Genomic DNA, 24,427 nt, shown 5'->3' with positions numbered 1-24,427 from the left:
CATTAATCAATTTATTAAATTGGTCTTCCGAGAAGGTATATGTTTTTATACCTTCCATTATTGTATTCATCCTATAGTTTTATCAATTACTATTCGGGTATTTTTTAGAATGTTACCCTACTGCTAATATGCAGGAAGAAAAGGCCTCCTCAGCTAAAAAGCCGAGTTTAACGTCATAAAATGAAGGAGGACCCCGCTCAGACTTGTAGGGGACTGGGGGGGGAAAAACGTTCTTTTAAAGAGAAACAAAGGCGTCCCCACCGGGAATGGACCGATGTTCAATGTCCAATTGCAAGAGTCATCACTCAAGTGGAAACTAATTATCTATAACACAGCATGCCATCAATTGGGCGGAAAAGGTAAAGGTACAATGATGTATCCTAAGTTTCTTGTGGGAAATTCAAAGTTATTCTAGGTACCTAGGAACACATTCACATTGCTTGCAATAGTATAATACACATTTCAAGAATAAACTTCAAATTATTAGAATTCAATTTCTAAAAAACTAGAGAAAAACATTATATATTAAAAAAACATGCATAAATTCAAGAGAGAGAGATGTATTTTCCACACTATGTCTTGTAAAAATCTATTGCACTTTATTACATCACAGTTATTTCACAATTTTACAATATTAAAATCACATGATCACACATTTAAAAAGTTCATTTTTTTTAAAAACAAAGAATCAAAACAGTCGACGCGGCGTTTCGGTATTTTTGATGGTAGACCTTCCCCAGGACTGATTCTAAATGAATTTAAAAACATAGCGTTACCATACTTTTTTGGTACAGGGTAAACATACATCTCTCTTATCCTTAAATAGTGTCATACCTATGTTTACATATTTTTTAATATACTTCTGTCTTCTATCATTTGTTCTCTACTATTATCAACAGGGTACTGTACACTCTATGGTAAAATTTATCTTAGTATTTTCTCATAAAGTTATCTAAAACAAATCAACATTCTATAACGATATTCATACTCCTGTTACAAAACTAACAGAGTTTACCTTTTCCTTGGACATCATGTCCACTGCTGTTGACACTTTACTAACCCATAGTATGTGTGTAAAGATCTTATATTCTTAAATACCTTATTCATTGAAGATGTTATTCCTTCAATAAATGGTCATATTGCCTTCCCATATATAAATTGTGGGTTTCGGGATCATAGACCGCACTACACCTGGTAAGGTTATGCTGTTCCTGTGTAGGATAAACAATATCTTGATTTAATTGTTTGTATATCGTTCTCTAACTTTATAAAATTGTTGCCTTTACATTCTATGATACAAAGAGTCTACCTTTATAGTAGGGGAGATTTACTCAAACTTCCATATAGTAGTTGGATTTATCCTCCATTCTTTCACTCAGCATGTGTCTTTCTGTTGAGTAGGATAAAAAATATATATGTAAACTAAACTCATTTTTCTGCCTATTAATTTGCTAATATTATAATAGTTCACATCTTTAGTCTCTTGATGTACCTGGTATTATTATTAAGTTTGCCGTATATTTGACTACCAGGAGGAGCCACCGTTTTGTGATTACTGGTTGCCGTCTCTTTCCCCTTTGTGATTTGGGTGATGAGTATGGGTTCAGTATCAATGAAAGGATCCGTTTTAAATTCGGTCCGTTTTCATGTTCTAAACAAATAGAAAGCAGATGACCACCAATGAACTTTTTTTTATATACATATTTGTTCATTACCATCACGATGTAGTTTCTCTTAATATTACCCATATAAACAAGGTTCTAGGGGTTTGTCTGTTACCTCCCCCCTGTTTTCCAAAAACATTTCTGGCTTTTTTTCTTTCTTGTTATTGAAAAGTGGCACCCGAACAGCTCAAAGCTCGGGGTGCCGCTCTTCGTGATATTGCATAGCCTGGCTTGGTCGTATCACTCACCCAGAGTCTTCGAATCGGCCTCCCCGCTCCTTTTTCTCCTGGTAGTCCGTCCGTATGATGTACAGTCAGTTTATCCTGAACTGAGAAGACGACGGCTTTCAGTTTACTTGCCATTTTATAGAAGCCCCTCTCTCATTGGCTCATCGTGTATTAGTCCCTCATTGGTTGGAAAGTAGCCAATCACCCTGTTGTTGCTATAGCGATTGAACGCGTCTTGGTTCAGTACTGCGTTGTTTCTCTATCCGCTATTACGTTCTCATGGAATGTTTCTTATTGGTGCCTCACTAGTCCCTCATTGGTTGAAAAGTAGCCAATCACCCTGCTGTTGCTATAGTGATTGAACGCGTTTTGGTTCAATACCGCGTTGTTTTTTTAAAACGCTATTACGTTCTCATGGAATGTTCCTTATTGGTGCCTCACTGATACGCGTTGTCTTGGTGATTATTATCACGGGGCTCATTAATACACGTTGTCTTGGTGATTATAATCACGGGGCTCATTCGGGAGCTTCGTGTTTACTGCGGATTATACCTGCCACCCAATCTACATATATTCTACAGTCTGAACTTATTTTGATATTTGTGAGCTGTACTTCCTCATCCGTGGATTACACCTGCCACCATATCTACCTATATTATACAATCTAGACTCATTTCGATATTTGTGAGCTGTACTTAATCGCGGTTACATCGGAAAAGCGAACGCATCAATTACGCAAAATGTAAGATGCTCCCCACGGTATTCCAAACAACATTAATACGTTGTTGAATTGTAATATGGCAACAACCACCGTATAGTTATATATCCTCTGCACATCTATTCCTTCGTAGAGTGGACGGGAATACTCCTCTATGCTCTTGTATTATTTGCTTGTGGCCATAAAATCCCCGTCAGTTTACATTTTTTGGGGAGATTGTCCTATGGCTAGTCCCAAATATGACCTAGGATGTTTCTCATCTGATGATCTTTTCCCAATCTTCTCTCGAGTTTAGGCCACACCTCACACTATTAAGAGTAGACATAAAAAATTGTTCCCTACGCTTCCTTTTATTGTCCTGGTTGCCACCTCTAATGCTACTCGTTATTTTCTCCAGACCACACCATTTCAGATCATTAATCGTATGGTTAGCCGCCCTCCAATGTTCAGTGAGGGGTGCACCTACTTTGTTCGTTCTTAGGGCTGAACGGTGTTCATTAAGGCGAAGCCTAAATTCTCTGGATGTTTCCCCTACATAACATTTTTTGCAAGGACATTGAATAAGGTAAATAGCGTTCTTTGTTCTGCAATTCATGAAGCTTTTGATGTTAACGGTTTTGCCATTGGCTGTAATTTTATCGCCCCTGATTATACTGGCACAGTTAGCACATCCCACACATGGATGGGTTCCCGTTGGTAAGGGGTTGCCATCAATGGTTGTCTGTGAGTTTTTACTGGTGTCTCGATATGTGTGCACTAAAGAGTTTCTTATTGTTCTATTCCTCCTAAATGAAAACATAGGTTTAGGAATTGGAACTAGGGTTTTGTCAGCAATTAAATTCCAGTTTCTATTTATGATGTTTTTTAGTTTATAGCTTACTTGGGAATAGTTAGTTACAAACATGATTTGCTGGGAGTTGTTCTGATTACGATTCACTGGGTTAAATATGCTGTCTCTATTAAAATACTTGGCCCGTTTGTAGGCGTGTCTAATCATCCTTTTTGGATATCCTCTTTCACCAAATTTAGTTTTTAAATTTGCGGCATGTTTTTCATAATCCTGCATTGATGTGCAGTTTCTTCGGAGTCGAAGAAATTGCCCGAAAGGGATGTTATTTTTCTGTGTGGCTGGGTGGTTACTTTCATAGTGAAGCAAACTATTTCTATCAGATGGTTTAGTGAATAATTCTACTGATAGACAGCCGTCTATATGCTTGATGAGGATATCCAAAAATTCTACTGAATCTTTGCTAGTGTGTGATGTGAATTTTAAATTCACATCTCCAAGATTGAGCCAGAGAAGAAAATCATTCAGGGTCTCTAGTTCCCCTGTCCAGATAAAGAAAATATCATCTATATAACGACCCCATTCCGAGATGTTTTCGTGGAATGGGGCCGCTACATTGTAGATGTGTCTATCCTCAAATCTGGCCACATAGAGGCAAGCCAGACTTGGGGCACAGGTAGCCCCCATGCTGGTCCCCTTGATCTGTCTGAAGAGGTTATCACCATGTTGTAACAGAGCCACATGGACGTAGTGGCGATCTAGATATCCTAGCACCTACCTCCGTTTCCTCGGATCAATCAATCCTCTCACATTCCAGGAAAGGATGTGGAGGTCATTTCTACTACTTATATCGTCAGTCATGGCATCTATCTATTCCATTCTGTCTTCTGTAGTGGTCATACCTGTCTTGCTCAAACATACAGTGTAACCTTACCCCCCAGACCCCCATTTCCCCTCCCACTCTAGCTCCTCCAACTTGCCGAGTACGTCCCCCCTCTCCCTCCCCAACCGCAAACTCTGTCAAATCAAATCCAACGTTTGGATAATCACTAGTACAACCCAAGTCCCCACCCACCAGGTAACATCATCCTCCCCCTCCCAACATTATGTCCAAAGATCAGCATCTGTTCCCTCTAATATTATTATTATTATTATTATTAGGGTTTTGTAGAGCGCATAGTAACCCGTAAGCATCTCAGCGCTGAACCAAGACAGTTGAGAGGGTGGGTCATCAGGGAGAAAAGAAAGAAGGGGGATCAGGGGAAGAGGTGTGTTTTCAGTAGTTTCCTAAATCGGAGGTGATCTGATTCCATCCTAAGTTTACGGGGGAGGGTGTTCCATAGGCTGGCCGTGTTCACAGAGAATCGCCGTCCGCCTGTACGGGCCTTTTTCACTCTGTGAACTGTGATGAGGTGTTCGTGGTCCGAGCGGAGGGGTCTTGTGGCCTTGTAGGGCGTGATAAAGTTTTTGAGGATGGGGGGGCCTTTGTCCTGTAAGAGTTTATGGGCCAAACAGAGAGCCTTGAATTTCACTCTTTCTCTTACTGGCAGCCAGTGAAGGTGCTTCAAAGCTGGTTTGGCCAAAGCTCTGGCCGGGGTGTTGGTGAGAAGCCGGGCCGCTGCGTTCTGAATTCTTTGTAGTTTGTGGAAGGTGGCCTCGGGGGCTCCCAGATAGATGGCATTGCTGTAATACAGCCTAGATAGAATAAGGCCTTGGATAAGCAATTTCCGGGAGATGGGAGGGAGCAAGGGGAGGATTTTCCTAACTGATCTAAGAAGCCCAAAACAAATCCCCGCAGTTTTTTTGGCTTGGGTTTTGAAGGACAGGTCTTTCTCTAGCCAGATACCCAGGCTCTTGATCTCAGTTTTGGGGACCGGGGATTCACCCAGACAGGATGGCCAGATGTTAGGGGAAAGGGAGAGCCCTTTTTGACCAAGAAGCAAAATTTGTGTCTTGGACCCGTTGAGTTTCAACGCTGAGTCATTCATCCACCCCTGGATTTTGGAAAGACTGCTGTGGAGATTCGATGGTTCTTGGTTGGGATGGGATAAGGACACCACCAGCTGGGTGTCGTCAGCGTAGCTGATGATTTTCACTCCAAACGGGGTGACCACCTCCTCCAATGGGGACATGTAGACATTAAATAATGTCGGGCTCAGCGAAGAGCCCTGCGGCACTCCGCACTGGAGGGAAACTGCAGGGGAGTGGGTGTCGTTCTCCCAGACCTGGAAGGAACAGTGGTTTATGAATGACGCGAACCAAGCCAGGGCAGTGCCCACCACCCCGATGTCTCTGAGACTCTGGATTAAAACCCGGTGGTTGACAGTGTCGAAGGCTGCACTGAGGTCCAGGAGGATCACTGCCACTGATCCTCCTGCGTCCAGAATGCATCTGGTCTCCTCCACTGCAGCCAGGAGGGCGGTGTCCGTGCCCTGACCTGGGCGAAATCCAGTCTGCGAGCTCCTGAGTAAGTTGTTAGACTCCAGAAACTGGGAGAGCTTTTTATTCACTATTTTTTCAGTGATAATAATGTGAACCAATAAACTTGAACAGGGAGAATGCCCTCAGAGGGGGGCCACTAGGGGCTCCTGCCGCGCCCACTCAACCTCCCTATTTCACCCATCCGCTAACCTAGAGGAGTATAGTTAAGAGGGATGCCTCATCATATGGGACGTCCTTAGTATTTTCACCCAATATTGCTACTAACCCATTGGTATACAGAGAGATCAAAAAGGGGGCAAGGACCCAACCCTGTCTCACCCCTCTCTCAATGTTGAAAGATCTTGTGCACTCCCCTTCTGTGAGAAAGTGCCCTCTTTCTGCATGGAAGCCCCCACTTTTTGCTGAACTGCTGATGTGCTTTGAATGAGTGTGCCTAGGGCTCCTTGCAATCAGGTGCCCAGGGCCTATGTTATTTCCCTAAATATGTAGGAGGGTGGATACCTGACTATGGTTACCCCAGATTTTTTGCCTAGTGTTTAGCTGGTTTTCGACTTAGTTGGCCTGGGATCCTGCTAATCAGGGCCCCAGGATATCTGCTCTCTCTTTAAATGGACTCCATGTACCCTAGGTACATCACCAATTTGGTACTGGACACCTTATCAGCCCCTGTACCATGCACTATAGGTGCTCAGGGCTTAGGTGCATCCAAGGCCTACCAGGGGCTGCAGCATATATTTTGACACCCCTGGTTGGTACTTAAATCGACACAACTGGCTGATCACTCAGCTGGGGCAAGGTGGTGTAATCACCCCTTGCTTGGATATAGTATACCTATATCTAAACCTATATCTGGACACATATATACCTATCAGTCACTCCTATGGCAGGCCTTAACAATCCTGGAGGCAGAGTGCTTGGTTTTATGTGAGATGGTGCTCTAGCATGAGCTGAGCCTGTCTGCAGCTTTCGGAACCATTTCCTTATACCTGTTCCAGGATATTGCCATACCATATACTCTTAAGTGCATTATAATCCTCGCGGTTATTGCTAACTTTGGTTTGGCTTTATCAAAACATGTCGTGTTTGGTGTCATACACTTTGGAATACTACCCCCTCGCCAGTTCTGGTGACGGGGGTAGCATTCCACCCTTCTAGAGGGAGAAGACATGTTACTTTACTTTAAACGCGGTTAATCCTAACCAGAGCCTCAGCATCACAAAATGGATGCTGCTGCCCCGACACAAGTCTGACCTCCTGCTGCTGACCGAAACTTGGCAGGGGAGGCCTGGACAAAGGGTTTCCTGTCACAGGGAGGTGCTACACCACCCCAGACAGGAGATAGTGGATTGGAGCAGGGAGGGTTGAAAGAAACTAGACACTGCCTGGGGCACACAAGGTGTCCCATGCAAAATCCAGTCAAACCGGTTCTGGGGCACTCCAGCCCCAGTCCTGGTGCGAAACTGGACAAAGGGAAAGGGGTGTAACCACCCCCTTCCTGGGTCCCACCCATAGGAGGGACCTAGCAGGTAATCCAGCCCCCAGATTTGGAATAAAGGTGGGAGCAGTGCCAATGCACATCAGATTATCCTGACTGAAACTTATGAAACAAAACTCTGGACCCTTCGACATCCTACTCGACGTAGAAGACTGAAGAATCTCCCTTGTGGTCAAGGAGTGACCACCCTGTGCAAACAGGTACCATCCAGCACCTCACCGTTTGCTTTGTTGCAGTTCCCGCCAGAACTCGAGTGACAGAGATCAACAAGACCCAGCTTTCCTGCCTTCCAACAACCCGATCCACAGTCCCTGCAAAGCTGAGACCCGTGGAGGCGACCTGAAGCGTGGGGACGGCCATCTTGAAAAAACTACGAAGCGCTGACCGTGCAGCTCCCAAGGCTCCCTCGAAGCTGTGCATTGAAGTTTGAGAAGCTCCAGCCCTGAGCAGCTTTTGCACCGAAGCTCACCCTTCCACACTCACCGAGTGCTGCGTGGGCCCCTTTTGCATTTTCCTGCTCAACGTGTTGGTCCGGTCGCTTGCCCGTTGGCTAGTGGCCCCAGTACCAACGAACCTTTGAATCTGCTCTGCTAGTCTGGTTGCTCCAGACTGGCCCTCGCTCCCCTGAAAAGGAGCACCCACTCTGACCTTGCTGGTCTGAGTAAGAAGCGATCCTGCGTGGGTTGCCCTTACCAAGGCTTGTTAACTCTGATCCGGAAGCCGACACCGCCGACAGTGAGAGCCTTTGTGGGACAGCTCGTGATCCACTGCTGGACATCCTCAATGCCCCAGAGTCCACATGGCAGCAGAGACAATCTTCACAACAAGCACCTGATTGCGCCCGACATCGCCTGGTTCCTTCCTGGTTCCTTCCTGGTCACTGGCTAGTGACCCAGACTCTGTCCCCTCTGATTTCAGGTACTCTACATCTTCGATCCACCCTTGGATCACACCGGACTCTTCTCTTCTGGCCGCCTGCAGCATCTTCATCTCCAGGCTCCATAGATCTACACGACGAGACCCAACACGCTTTTGCACCTGTGCACCAGCTTCCCGTGGGTGAGGTAACTCTTGAACGCCGGTGCTCCTGTAGTGGTTTACACCTCTAGTGTCTAAGTCTAAAGTTTTGTCCTTCTAGTCCAGTCGGAAGACTCCTAAAACTGTAACTTGATACCTTTTACGCACCATTGACTTTGCATTGGTGCATGCTTGTGCTTTTAGCGCTGCACCCGAATCTCGCGGGCTACTCCCGTCCTAACTGCTATTAGTCCAGTGTAGTCCCAGTGATTCCCAAGACCCTAGGCCTTACCACTGATTGAATAGTGATACTTATACCACTTTTTTGATATATGGTTTGAGTGGCCACCGGCCTCATCCATAAACGTGCAACTTTCATATGTTATATTGTGCTTTTGTTTAAACGCTTGTGCTTCTTTACTCATAAAGAGTATAGGGGAATATTCTGAGAATAAATACATATATTTTTATAATATATAACTTGTGTGGTGTCCTTTCATTTGATATTACAGGATTGCATATGGTAAAACAGCTGGCTTCACATGCCCTCTTGAGTTAAGCCTTTAGGCTGCTTAGTCCATGCTACCCCTAGGATAGCTTGTCTTTTTAAGGTTGACTTACAACCATCACCATAAGGGATTGTTTGGACTGATACAAGGTGCCCACAGAATTGTGGACATCATACATCAGGCCAACTTCTCACAACCTGCATTAAAAATAAAACCCAATTGGCATCCCTGGCCATAGGTCAGCCCCTGGTAACGGATGACGGCTGATTAGCCAGAAACCGGTCCCAGGATGCGTGTTTCCAGTCCAGGGAAGACATGGCTTGGCAGTTCAGGCTGTACTGTTCCCATGAGGCAAAGTGTCAGCCTGATTTGCATATGGCTATGTCTGAACTGGGATGGAGGAGTGAGCTAAAGAATGATGGTAGATTAAACCCAGATCAGTTCACTGGGGGTGAGTGCTTGCATTGTTCAACACTCCGTTCATCATCCCCTTTGGTATTGCTACAAAAGTACTCAAGCAGTTTGCAACATTGGCCTCTAAAATTTTTCCCAGGTAGGGTAGCAACGATATGGGGAGAAAGTTGCTAGGAGTTAGCAGATCAGAACCTATTTTCTTCAAGACGGGAACGACTTCCGCACTCTTAAAGAGATTGGGGACAATACCCTTGGTGAGGGCATTGTTGAGGAGCGACAGGGGGAGTTTGGGATAGTGGAGAAAGATTTCCCGAGCGATGTGAGGAGGACAGCTGTCCGTAGGAGAGCCAGAGCGAAGCCTGTTGAGTAGGGAAAAAATGGATCTCCTGAGTGATAGGTGGGAATTGATCAAAGTGATGAGGATTGATATATGGGCAACAGGTGGCAGATAAGAAGTCGACCTTTGGAATGCTAGCTTTGATTGTAGCAATTTTTTCAATAAAATATGTGTTGAGGGAGTCACACAGAAATTGTGAGGGGATGGGCTTAAGTGTGACACGGTCAGGTTTGACAAGTTCATCCACAATGGAGAAGATGTCTTTTGCTTTGTTAGTTGAATCAAGGATTTTCAAGGAGAAGTATTCCGTTTTGGTCCTAAGGATAGTGTTTTTGTAATCTTTAAGGGCCAACGTGAAAATAGCCTTTTTATCCAGGCAATAGTCCTGTCTCCACTTGCGTTCAGAGCGGCGCAGAGCTAGTTTCTTTTCCTTCAGGATGTCGGAGAACCATCGCTGGGCGTCATGGGGCCTTTTGTTTTTAACTCTCTTCTGAGGTGCTAATCTGTCTCCAGCCAAGTCCAACCAGGCGTTAATGTGTTCCATGACGGGATATCAGATGGCCAGCAGGCATAGAGGTACTGGGCATAAAAGTAGCTAGAAGAGAGCATAATGCTGTCATGTCTACCGACTCCAGTTTCTAGCCATAATGGTCTCTGGGGAAGAGGCTTTGATGGGAGGGGAACAGGGATTAGAAATGGAGATACTATGGTGGTCCGACCATGTGCAAGGGAGGATTTGTAAATTGGTCAACTCGAGATTAGATGTCCATACCTGGTCGAGGATATGTCCTTTAATGTGTGTTGCTGCTTTGATATGCTGGGTATAGTTCATTCCTGTAAGTAGATCCGTAAATTTAACCGAGCAGGTGCTTTCCGGCGTGTCATGTGGCCAATAGTTAAAGTCACCAATGATCAACGCTCTGGCATGATTCATGGCCAGTTCGGCAATTGTGTTACCAAATGACTGAGAAAATGTGGGCATATGAAGAGTGGGTCTTTAGAAGAGCGCACAGATGAAAGAGGAAAGAATGGATTCAAATTTGAGAAGGAGACTGTCAACAGAAGGAATGCCTAATATAGTTAAAGAATGAATTTATGTGCCTGAGATATTATGGCAGCCACCCCTCCCCCGGCTTTATTCCCCGACCTGTTAGTCTGGAGGATGTAGTAGTTATCAGGGATAGCTGCTAAAATGTCAGGTCTGGATTCAGCTGTTAACCAGGTTTCTGATAGTAAAAGCATAACTGGTTTGCTGGTATCTGAGAGATAAGAAATCTCTAATTGATGTTTGACCATTGAGCAGGTGTTCAGGTACTAGATAGATATTTTATCCTGTCCCGAACAGGTGGGGGGGGGGGGGTTGGGGTTGTGGGGATAGTGTCCTTGCAAGTAGTCTAAGGCCCTTGGTCCGGTGGTTTGACCAAGGATCTACAAGTAACCTTCTTGTGGGATAGAATCCCTAGCTTATCTAGAGTGCCCCAGATGAGAGGGTTGACAGACCAATTACCCTGGAAAGTATTTTGCTCAGATGCGGAGTAGCGTAAAAAATGGGCATAGAGCATGGGCCCCGGCCGGCTACGGACGGGCACAGATGGGCTTGCTATAGGCACACCTTTGGCGCGCCAGCGGTGCGCCTGCTGCACACATCCGCTGCACAACGGGAAAGTCATGGGCTGATGTAGGCTGCAAGCTCTTGTGTATCAGAAATACACAAGAGCAAGCGGTGTGTGGTTAATTGAGGCTGAGCAGTGAGCATCTCACCAAGTCTTACACAATTAAATATCCGCTGCAAAAGTCAGAGCGTGTCCGCAGCGCGACGGGGAACCCTTGGGTTGATATAGGCTGCAAGCACAGCGCTAGTTGTGGCGCTCCGCCCCCAACAGCCACAGAAGAGATACTGTCTCGCCTGCACCCTCCACTACAATCGGGGAAGCCCCGTGGTGGACTGAGGTGCGGGCGGCAAAGCACAAGTAGAATGCCAGTAAGTGCAAGTTTTAAATAATAAGAAATATACAAGAGCAATGTTAAAAAGATATTTTGAAAAGCAAGCGGTGTGCGGGCAATTGAGGCTGAGCAGAGAGAGTCTCACGAGTCTTACACAATTAAATATCCGCTACAAAAGTCAGCGCGTGTCCGCAGCGTGGAGGGGAACCCTTGGGCTGATATAGGCTGCAAGCATGGTGCTAGTCGCGGCGCTCCGCCCCCAACAGCCACAGAAGAGATACTTTCTAGCCTGCACCCTCCACTACAATCGGGGAAGCACGGTAGTGGACACGGTGTGGGTGGCAAAGCACAAGTAGAATGCCAGTAAGTGCAAGTTAAAAATAATCAGAAATACACAAGAGCAATGTTAAAAAGATATTTTAAAAAGCAAGCGGCGTGCGGTTAATTGAGGCTGAGCAGAGAGTGTCTCACCAAGTCTTACACAATCAAATATCCGCTGCAAAAGTCAGCGCGTGTCTGTGCAACGGTCTGTCTCACAAAACAACTCAGCACCCACTGAATATGTATGATCTCCCTAAGCAGGCCTGGAAGAGGATTGGCAGTTGTCTTCAATAATGGACATCATTGCATGGTAGTTGTTGATGAGTACTTACGTTTTCTTCTAGTGGAAGACTTTGCCTTGTGTGGTTGATGATAAGCCATTGAGAGGTTGTATGACATTTTCACGACATGAGGCGTTTCTTCCACTCTCAAATCTGACAATGGTCCACCCTTTAATAGCAGAGGGTTCAAAGACTTTCTTAATCGTTCGAACATCAAACATCAGAAAATGACACCTCTCTGGCCACATGCAAAGGGCTTTGTTGAAAGAATTGTCAGTATTTTGAAAAGTGTGTTTCAGCATGCTGCACTAGAAGGAATCAACATCAAGTCAGCTTTATGTAGCCCTCCACACCTACCATTCAACTCCTAATTCCACGACAGGAGAAAGTCCTGCCACCTTGCTGTTTGCGAGAGCTCCTTGACCAAAAATGACCACCAGTCGGTCAGTGGACCCTAACGAAATTTGTGTCACTGACACCTCTCACAAATGCAAAATGGTCTTTGAGAAAGGAGACAGAGTTCTTGTCAAGCAAAAGTGGATGTGCAAGATTGATGCTCTTTTTTAAGCTGAGCCGCTACGAGTTGTGATGAGCTAAGGAGCTAAGGACATATGGCAACTGCCGAACTACCTAGAAGATCCACAACCAGCGACTCGTCACACTTTAAGCATTTGCGTCGATGTTCGTTGGTTCCAGACCTCATGAGTGAGGAAAGTCCACCTGAGTACCCAAGTCAAGCATCCAACTCTTCTCCAGAGATGCCAGTTGAAGGCGTCCCTCATCAACCTTGTCCAACTAGACTTGGAAGACTGGTGTGAGCACCTCAACAACTCATTGAGGAGTTATAATGTGTATATGTGTATATATTTGTTTGTACTTTTATTTTAACAAAAGGGGAGCTGTTGTGCTCTTTCTTTGTTCATACGAGGACTCTAGTTGTCCTTGGCAGACTCCTTACAAGTATTACATAATCTGTTGGGTGTGGCTGGGTGTGGTCATTAAAGTTTGTAATGCAGTGTGTTCAGTTAACAGTTGCATGCTGAAGAATAAAGACGTGCAAACCAGAGCTCCGTGTGTGGCGTGGTCTGTTACATACTCCCATACTGAGGAGGATGCTACAATCACCATAACATGATTTGAAAAAGTTGCATCATCTGTCAATCTCATTCCTACAGAGTTAGATATTGTGAATAGTATGCACTTTTTTATTTACCTTCAGAATTGGACACACTTGCCTAATGAGTGGATGGTAGTGGCCCTACTTGTTGCTGCTAGAATGTCTCCTGATATTCTAGATGTGGGAATGTCATGATGACTGACATGCCTGACATCAGCTGTAATTAAGCCGACGCATACATACTTGAACAAGTGTTAAAATAGGTGGATGTGTTATTCAAATATACTTTAAAAAAAGTTAGAGCTACTTCTCTTTAGAATAGACAATATAATTTTTTTGTGAAATACATTAAAATTTCAATAGAAATGTAGGATCATAAACTCAAATTAAATGACGCTATTGAGGCTTCAAATCTTTTAAACCATATTCGTGCATATTGAGCTTGTTGACAACAGAGCTGTTTGACAAGATAAATACTGCTAATATTTCCTACATTAAATCAGCAAAGTGGTAATTTGTGAACTTACCAACGTCTACCATTTGACCAGTTGTGATATCAGTGCTAAGAGCAGACATCCCTCTTGCCTGAGATGTGAGCTGGGTAACTGCTTCTAACACTGTGTGGAGCCCCGATTTAGAAGAACTGCGGTGGAGGAACTTCTGTGGACAGGGACTCAGTCATCCAGGAGTCCCTGCGTGACCTGCACCACCTGGTCTGCGTTCGCAGCTCAGCCCCGCCCAATGATCATCGCGCCCTTTAAATCCCGGTGTTTCTTGATTACATACGGGTAACTGCTTCTAACACTGTGTGGAGCCCCGATTTAGAAGAACTGCGTTGGAGGAACTTCTGGGGACAGAGCCCACATCTTGCCGCACCCGCTCCGCGGATGCTGCTTCGTGCCGGGAGACACCCGGGGTGGTGTTGTTGCTGCCAGTCTGGACGCTGTGCTGCGGGCGGTGGAGGGGTGCTGAGAGGGCTGCTTGAGCGCTGCAGGGACTCAGTCATCCAGGAGTCTCTGCGTGACCTGCACCACCTGGTCTGCGTTCGCAGCTCAGCCCCGCCCAATGGTCATCGCGCCCTTTAACTCCTTCCATGCTCATGACGAGCTCAGCTCATCATGCAGTACACTGCTTGTGTGCTGATGACGAGCTGAGCTCGTCATAAACAATGGTAAATATGGATCTGCAGCACAGAGCATGAATTGCTGTAGAATTCATGTGGTTAAATCCCGGTGTTTCCTGATTACATATGGGTAACTGCTTCTGCTTCTAAAACTGTGTGGAGCCCCGAGTTAGAAGAACTGCGGTGTAGGAACTTCTGGGGACAGAGCCCACATCTCGCCGCACCCGCTCCGCGGGTGCCGCTTCGTGCCGGGAGACACCCGGGGTGGTGTTGTTGCTGCCAGTCTGGATGCTGTGCAGCGGGCAGCGGAGGGGTGCTGAGAGGGCTGCTTGATCGCTGCAGGGACTCAGTCATCCAGGAGTCCCTGCGTGACCTGCACCACCTGGTCTGCATTCGCAGCTCAGCCCCGCCCAATGGTCATCGCGCCCCCTACATATTCAACCTAGGCTCCCGCTCCGCGGGAGCACCGGGCGAAGCCCGGGCAAAGGGCGGGCCGTCTGTGGCCGTCGGGGGCCGAAGGAGGCCGGGCTGGGCCACCCCCCTGTCGTCGCTCCAAGAAAGATATGGGTAAGCGCAAATTACATCGTTCACCTGACCAGGAGAATGCCAACGCTAAATTACGTAGAAAGTCTCCGACAATAATTTCCTATTTAACCTCTGCCGTGGGTGCTTTATCATCAGAGATTGCCATAGCGGAAAAGGAACTGAGGCTTGACCCACACATTGTCATCTCCCCTGGTGTATCTACCTCTCCCCTGCAAAATTTTGTCCCCTTGGAACCCTCTATACTGGATAGTAATCCACCCCGTTCTCTGCAAACACAGGTTATGGCCCCAGCTGAGGATATTTCCATAACTACTCAGCCCGGCCCTGAAATTGTAAATAAGGACAAGCCCAATGTTCCTAAAAAGGGGCCAAAGACAGTTGCAAAGAAACCGTGCAGAGGGGACAATATGCCAACAAAAGAGACCTTGACTTGTGACCCTACATTAACCAACCAAATACAGGCTACTGTTCGGGACATGGTGGAGGAGATTTTTACCAACCGTCTAGAGAAGGCTCTTTTTGACGTCTCCAAGGACATTAGTGACACTCTGAACTCATGCGTGGAGAACCTATTGGCAAAGTGCGACCGTATTAATTCTTTTCTGACCCCGCATAGCCAAACCCTAGGCATCTCCCAACCGGCTGTTATTAACCACAACGCCACAATCCCTGGGGGAGGGCAATTGGTGTGTCCAGGGGATACCAACATAATAGCATGGAGGGTGATGCCTGTGTCAACTGGAGTATCCTCCAGCATTGATCCCACACGTACACAGGAAGAGGTCCCGGCGAGGCTGGAAAAAAAGCAGGCTAACGCCGTTCTTAAACCCCCTATCCAAACTACCTGTGAATTGCGGGCCGCCTCAGCATGGGAGTAACACAGCCAATCAACCTTTCATGAACCTCCCTCCTGTGTCAGCCCCGCTTGTGGCAATTCTGGTCAGAGTCCATTCTCTGGCTAGAGGGGAGGGGGAGTCTACTGAGGCATTGCTTTCATTAACCAGAGATTGGTGTGACCGTAACTGCTCGGGAGACTCCAAAATCTCCCCCTATATCCTAATGGCTAGACGGGTCGGATGGATTGGGGGAACCCGGAAGAATTTAAGTGGGAACTGCGTAGTGGTGAACTTCAGTAACCCCCACGCAGCATCCCGCATGCTGTGGGACGCCTCTGAACTGAATGGGGATCCCGGTGGTATCCGGGCTTTATCCCTAGGATTCTTTTACCCCCCACCCCGGTCTAACAAAACAGCAGTAAGGATTTGCAGCCCTGCACAGCTGCCTGGGAACAACGCATGTTCTTCGGGTACCTCTTCCATCAGGGCCCCTCTGTCTACCTGGAGCACCGTTAGAACCTCGCTCCAGCCTAATCCACCCAAGACTAATATCAACAACAGTACCATCCCCCTCACTAATAGGTTTATGCCCTTGACACAGCTAGATGAAATTGATTGACTAGCTCAAACTGTTTCCTGCACCCAGGCCAAGGCATCAACCACTTCCGACGGGGTGGAGGGCCACATAAGCTTAATAAGCTGGAACATCGCAGGGTTGTGGGCAAAAAGGGAAGATGAAAACTGGCTAAGGTTTATTCGTACCCACGAGATCATAGCCCTCCAAGAAACCTGGGATACGGACTATAGCCTGTGGGTGGACGGTTTTAGATCCTATTTTAAGCCAGCCCGACCATCTATAGCAGGGAGAGCCAAAGGGGGGCTGATGTTTCTTATAGCAGTCAAACTCAGGGCCCAGGTTAAAGTCATCGATACCATTTCCCCCAATTGCGTTATAATTGAGTTTACCCCTGTGAATGAACCGGTCGTTGATAATTAATTTTTTTAACTCTAAGGAATCTGAGTCCCCGAACGAACATCTGCGTCGTTTGACACAGTTTTTAACTATATTCCCTGACAAAACCATAGGTTTCACACCAGTTATAGTTAGCTGGAAATTTTACTCGCATAAAACCATTGAAATTCCCACGTTATAGTTAGTTGGACTCACTATAACTTGCGCGTGCAATGCACTGCTGATGACGTCACATATTACATCACTCATGACATGGTCAGTGATATATTTTGGAGATCTACTGCAGTTGACTCCAGTGAAAGGACAACCTGTGTTTAAAATGCTCACGCATGAAGATACCAGGAAGTGCCTAGGAAGCATTGGAAATGTTAATATATGGTTAAACTTCAAATATGCAGAACTGCTTCAAAATATGCGAAAGGCAAAGGATGAAGATTATAATAATATTCTACAAGATGTAAGAATCGGAAAACTAAGTGAGCATGGGAAGGAAGCTTTACATGCATGATTAATTTCAAACTTGTATCCAGATTAAAACATTCTTCCAGAGAATATTTTAAAGAAAATTACTGACAACAAATCTGGGAAATGTTTGATGCCAACTGTGAAAGAATGTTCCATCTTCAACAACAAAATGTTAAAGTTAGAAAATGAAGAGATTGTGAAACTGGAAGCTATAGATAAAATAGAGCATATGGGAGCAACAATTATTTTGTCTGAAAATTTGAAATCAAAATTGGATTCATTAGAGAAGAGTATATCTAAAACTGCTGGTTTTGAAAAGACTCTGAATGTGTGTTTAAATTGTCGTATCATTTTGAGAAGGAATTTACATGTTGAAAGAGGTCTGGTAAATGGAGCAATGGGTCATGTTGTTGATTTTGTGAATTACAGAAATAGAGATGGAATTGAATTTTTAAAAACTAAATTTGATGGCATTGAGGAAGTACAACAAATCAGTCGTTGTTCTGCTAGATTTTTGCTTGTAAAAGACTTATATGTTCGCCGAAAACAGTTTCCTGTTTGTTTGGCATATGCGGTGACAATTCATAAATCTCAAGGTTTAAGTGTAGATAGTGCTTTGGTGAACATTGGAAGTTCTGTGTTTAAAGAGGGCATGGCATATGTGGCATTATCACGAGTCATAACTTTATCAGGATTGTACTTGGTTGAGTGTGATGAGACAAAGATTTGTGCAGATCTAGATTGTGTTAAAGAATACAATAGGTTAAGAAGAGAGTATGCTCCACATTTGCCTCAATATCCTCTGTTTGAAAAACGTGTGGTTGGCCGAAAAAGAAGAAATGAGAATAATTGCAGTGAGGTACTAGCAAAAAGACAAAAAGTAGATGAAACTGTAATTGTAAGCAGAAAGAAAAAGGATTCTGTTGAAGATGTTGTTGGATTTCAATTTGGAAACAGTTCTGGTGTCAACTGCTATGCTAATGTAGTGGTTAATGTTGTTTTTTTTCTTCAAAATCTACAAGAACAGATTGTTGAAAATCGAGATCAAACATTCTGCTGTTTATTGAATTCTGTGTTTGAGAAATGTAACAGTGATAGAGCAAAAATAGAAAGTGTTTCAGAAATTCGAAATCTTTTAGACATATGTTCTGGTCAAAATCAATTTTCACAGAATATTCAGCAGGATTGTCAGGAATTTTTAATGTATATATTTGGAGTATTAGAAGATGAAGGTGTAGATGTAGAAAATCTATTTGGCCTTTCTTATCAATGGCAGCATGACTGTGACAATTGTAGTTTATCAAGTAGTACTAGAATAGACACTGAAAGATTTATATATTTGACTTTACCAGACTGCAAATCAGTGTCTTTCAATAATCTAGTTAAAGCAGCTGATCACAATATGGTATGTACCCAATATAAGTCTGCAATGCTGTCCACATTATTTCTACAAAGTTATGGTCAGTATGTCATTTTAATGTTCCAACGATGTAGACCTGATGGAACGAAATTGACAACTTCTATTAAAAATGTTGTGGCTTCTCAGTTATCAATTTCAGGAAGAACCTTTGCAACTGTAGCTATTATTTATCATGATGGTCCATCGACAACACCAGGGCATTACACATCCTATTTAAAATGTCAAAAAGGGTGGAAGTTGTGTAATGATACTCATTTGACATTCAAACAACGTTTGCCTTTTGACTTAAAAAACTTATACCTAGTCTTTTTAGAACCAAAATTTAAGTAAAGGTAATTGGTCTATGAAGACAGGAGCAGTTAATAAAAGTTAGTTTATTGTTTAAAATTATATTCTGAGTAAAATTGATCAAGATAAGATAAAAAATAGAGTTGTCATATAGGTACTGTGAGTGGATCTCATAGTAAGTGATATTAGTATCATACGAAATGTTGAACATGAATGAGCCAGAGATGGAATTATGAATATTTAAATTTTGTGAAAATGTTGTGTGAGCCATTGCTGCAGAACGTCGGGAAAACAGTAATTTCAGAGTTTGCTTTAAGTAATTTGAAAATATACTGATACATCTGAAACTATTTGGCCTTAAGGAAAAGTGAAGGAATGAGCAAAGAGTCATGACTGAAAAAAAGGAGTATATGAAAACATTGAAACATATTTCAGATGTTCTTGGAGCTTTTCTTGTAGAAACTCGATGAAATGGATTTTTTACAGAACAGCCGAGTACTTTCCAACGAAAAGGACCTTCATGATGTACTATTTGGCCTAAAGGAAAAGTAAGTGAATAAAAGATTAGTGTACATTTGTGATTTTTAAGTTTATATGTTTTTTTTCCCGCTGTCATATGATGAGTAGTTTGAACTCACTGTTTTAAGTGAAATTCAATATATTCTGAGAACAGCAAAAATAAACTATGTAACATGTTGTATAAGTTATTGTATAGTTTGTATTGTGTAATTTAAATTGTATTGCCATTGTCTCACGCTCACTGTCCTTTTTCCAACCTCTTTCAGCTCTCTTTACTCACTTATAATGTCTTTCTCTCACTCTCTTTCACCCGCGTTCCTTTACTCCACTTCTTTCACAACTTCTTATTCCCATTTCAACTGTCTGCATCCCCTCTCTCCCTTGCATCACTTTTCAACTTCCAGTCTCTCTGTTTTATTTCCCTTTTCCGTGTTTTCCTTCTTTCCTGTTTTAGTAATTCCTCTTTACTCATTCAGCTCTTTTATTGTAGTCTGTCACTATAACTCACCCACTCTCCCTGACTTATCTTTCTATGCTCCTTTCTTTTGTCCTCTTCTCTTTGTTTTTTCCTTCACTACCTCTATGTCCTCAGTCCCTGACTCTCCTTGTCTTATGCTCACTTATGTTTATCTACCTTCTATCATTTCTCTTAAAACAAATTCACTGCTCCTCTCTCATAGTTCTTCATCCTCCTTTTTTTTACTCCGGTTCCATTACTACTTCTCATTTCCTATTATTCAGAGTTCTTCTCTTTACTTTCATCACCGAATCACATTCTCTCTGTTCCATTGCTTTACTCCTCTTACCCTCTCTTTCCTTCTTTTCCTCCCTTACTCATTTTCCTTTCGTCACTCATTGTATTCCACTTCACTGAGTCCTTCCCTTAGTCCCTCTGTGTAGTAACTTCCTCACTCCTTTTCCCTCAATCATTCTATATTATCCTCTCTCTCTTCATCCCTTCACTCTGTGACTCCCCTTCACTCACTTTTAGTCATCTTCCATTCCTCAGTCTTTTAAATGCATCCTCAATCAGACTCCTTTCTCTCTCAGTTATTTCCTTTTTACTTACTCCTGTTTCCTGATTTAGTTTTACTAACTCACATTCTTTTAGTAACTTTCTTACCTTCAGGTCATTTCTCTCTTTTTCTCTTCTTCTGTGTTACTGAACGTATCTGCCTTACTCTTAGTAATTTGCTCTCCTTCTATTTCTTTTTCCCTCTTTTTGTCCTTCTACATTACTTTATTTCCCTTTCTGTGTCTTTCACTCTTACTTTATTTCTTAGTACACTTTTATGATTTTTAAGCTCTTGACTTGTCTCTTCTATTTTAAAATATATATTTTCTTAATTATAACTTATTTTTTCTCTCTTTCACAGATACAAAGTGTAGTTAAAACATGTAATTACATTTACATTAATTATATGGTAAGTATGAGTAAAAAAATGTAACTTGTCATCACCCTTTGCTTTAACCTCATTACTATTCTCTCACCCTACCTCACTCCTGTTTCCTTACTCTGCTTCCCTCACTTATTCTTATCCTCCATGTTTACTCCTCTTTCCCTACTGTCCTACCACATTCAACTTCTTTCAGTCTCCCTGCTTTACTTCCCTTACCCTCTCTTCCCTTCCTTTGCTCCCTCACTCATTCCCTTACTCATTTACTTCATCTCCAAAAACAATAATGTGTTTTCCTCAGAATAAGACATCATATTCTGTTCTAAGAATTTCTTGCATTCTCAAATGCACAAAAGCAAGCATTAGATTTGACACCATGCTTACTTCATCAATGATAAGAAGTTTCATTTTCTTCAGGATTCTCGAAACTTCAGAACACGCATCTCCAGATAACTTGTGGTATTACAATTTATTATCATGCTCAACTGGTAGCATCAGTAAACGATGTAAAGTAATCCCTTTAATGTTATGTGCTGCCAGCCCAGTTGGAGCGGTTACAACACAAGACAGCGGTGATTCAGTCCTTTTCTGCAAATAAGTTGCAATTGCTTTAATCAGAAAACTTTTTCCAGTTCCCGCTTCTCCACTCACGTACAGTCAGACAGGCTTACACGATGTACATGAGCACTCTTTTTTCTCATGACTGAATCCATGTTCAATCTGTTCTGTGACTTCGTCATATATCTGTTTCTGCTCAATGTTTAGTTGTTTCACCAAATCTTCTAAGTTAATTACATCCTCTTCAGCTTGTTCCATAGCTCTTTCCACCTCATCCATGGCAGTGGCAGCCGCATTTTGAATAATTGGTCCTCCTAGTGGATCCTGACTCAATGAAGTAGAACTCTGACTGTCTTGAGAACTATCTCTAGCAATCTCTGCAGCAATTGTGGCTTCTTGCTCTATTTCTTCGTTCAACATTTGCAGATAATTTGGAAAAACAGGACATTCTATGGTATCCTTGGTTGCATTAAAAGAATCTTCGTAACAGAGAAAATCTCCAAGTAGTTCCTCTTCTTCTCGCCATGGTTTAAAGAGTTGCAAAAGAGCCAAATAGTAAAATTCCCTTTTGTCTGGATTTTCGCCACTCAATTTTCGATGATTAATCAAATGACCTTTTCTCTGTTTCACTAGACATCCTTCACATCCAATGACAGCATATATTCCATTATTGATATCTTCTCCGATGTTCCTCTTATAAATATAGCTTTGCAGAACTTCATAGAGACAAGCGTTCTCAAGGTGAGGACTTCTATTTGGATAGTATGTATCCAACATGTTTGTCTTTAAAATATCTGTACTGTCGGGTTCTTTCTCTGCCAAATACTCTATTTCTTGTACAGATTTCAAAACTCGGTTTCGTGCTGCAGCAAGACCTAGACTCACCCAAATGATGGTTCTAGATTTCGCATATAGACTTGCTGATGACAATCGATCAGAACATTCATATGCTCCAATTTCTCGATGTGACAACATCTTCAGACTGTAACTGTATAATTTCTTGCTTAGACTCTTTTCATGTGAAATGTCCTCCCACATTTCCTTCAGTTCTGTCTTTTCTTTTTTTGTGATGTAAGACGTCACATATCGAGCCACAGCAATAGAGTTGTCAGCAACGAATTGAATACCCATGTTAGCATTCCACAAGGACAAAATCACTGGGTTATAGTCGTTGATGTACTTGGACTCTTCGTTTCTTTTTAAATTGTATGTATTTTTTGGTGATTTCCCCGTCACAGTATGTCGTAGAGAAGACATCAAATTATTTACTCTTCCTTTAGAAATCACTGGTCGTGGAAAGCCGAAACGACATTTTGTGTAGAACTTTTCCTTGTTTTTGAATTTTCGACGACAGTACTTTCCACAAAGATGGGATTGAAAGCGTAAAACTTGTTGCCTTAAACTGTTTTCTTCGGTAGTTTTTGGAACAGCACACGTTGAATACTCTTCAATGAAACTCATCACTGTTTCATCCGAATCTGTTCCAAATTTGGGTGCATCTTTAATCCACAACAACATATGTATGTGAGGAGCACCTCTCGCTTGATACTCCTTTCTCCAAAAGAAATCCAAAACATCTCCAAGGGGAGGATTTTTTTTGTTGGTAATAAAAGACATCATAGCTTCAAATCTATGATTAAAATATCTGCATACATTCACTGGATCCAAAGAACACAGTTCTCCAGGTGTTTTGAATTCTATATTTTGTATATTTGCATTTGCCTCGCGTATAAATTGAAGTAAGTTGTCCCATGCATACTCGGCACAGCTAAGAGTGAGGAACCATGTAGGAGTTCCTAAGTTTCTTAGCATACATTTCAATTCCCCATGACGACGGTACCAATACTCGTTTGTACCACGCTGACATGCCATGAGATTGATTAGATGAGATTCCAAAATATTATCTTGCAGATTGACTTTCTCCATAAAGTCCCTCGCCGAAACATTTTGCAGATGTGCTCCACTTTTCAGTATATGATTTACTGCATAAGAAAGCCCAGACAAGTCACTTTCCTACAGTAGATGAAACAAATATGGAATGCATTGACGAAACCTTGGATCTTCAGCATATAATCTTACAGTCCGGTATTCAGATGCAGGAATTTGAATTGGTCGATCGTCATATCGTCCACCTCGACCTGTTGGAAATAGCTGTGGAAAAGAACGAGCTTCCAAACTTTCTTCCCATACACTAATGGGACTTCCTTTTGCTGCTTTCATTTGAAACAATTCAATTGCATTCCCCATTACTTCTTTGGAATGCAAAGGATGAACAGTATAATGTTCATATATTTCTTCACTTCTAGACACATCAACTTTTTCAATTTGGCCGGCTGAACAATTACTGTCTTCTTCTGCAGCTAACTCCTCTGCTCCAACACATACATGTTTGTAGTACTCATTGTTTTTGACTAAATACAACGTTGCCTTTTTGACTTTCCTAACATCCACTAAATCTTGCCAGATTTTCTTACTCTTTGTCGGAACCCCATTAACTAGAATAACTAAAGGTTCCTCTTCCACTTTTTCTACACCAATTGTATCAATATTTTTCTTGAAATCTAGAGGCAAATAAACAACTCTTCCCTTTAATCCTCTCTGTGAATCTGAAGGAGGCAATTTCCCCATCTTAGGCTCCATGCAAACAATAGCCTGAAAAGGATGGACACATTGAATCAAAATAGATTCATATGTATTTAAATCCATCAATTCAGCAGGAATGTCTACCAACTCAAGATTATTATGAACAGCTCTAGCAGGCATTCTGTTTTCATTTAATTTATTATAACAATATTTACAAATACGCTGATCAGAACTCAAATCAAAAGAATTCTCCAGCAACAAATAAGTTGCAAAATTCTTCCATTCACTATTATTTTCCATTTCACTTTTTGCATATAAATCAACTAACCTAGTCTGAATCTTATAATGAGTCCGTCGACAACACACACAAGTAAAATTAGGCCTTTCACTTGATGTCACCTTAAACGTTGTAATTTCCTGGTCAAACTTTTCTGTACTTGAAATCT

The 24,427-nt window shown here is 42.9% G+C and overlaps 1 long non-coding RNA gene across 1 annotated transcript in view; it reads right to left on the bottom strand.

The window, feature by feature from the left end:
- Nucleotides 1-596: 596 nt before the first annotated feature.
- The window catches only part of LOC144819784 (uncharacterized), a 297,913-nt gene continuing 274,082 nt past the window's right edge, over nt 597-24,427 (bottom strand). Inside the window, exon 3 of the long non-coding RNA XR_013607565.1 lies at nt 597-748. This is a non-coding gene — a long non-coding RNA (uncharacterized LOC144819784). The remainder of the gene's footprint in view (nt 749-24,427) is intronic.

The sequence above is a fragment of the Lissotriton helveticus genome, chromosome 2_1 (genome assembly GCF_964261635.1).
Source record: "Lissotriton helveticus chromosome 2_1, aLisHel1.1, whole genome shotgun sequence".
Lineage (NCBI taxonomy): Eukaryota > Metazoa > Chordata > Amphibia > Caudata > Salamandridae > Lissotriton > Lissotriton helveticus.
Note: the sequence above shows the minus strand (reverse complement) of the source record. Positions and strands in the feature narration are given on the sequence as shown.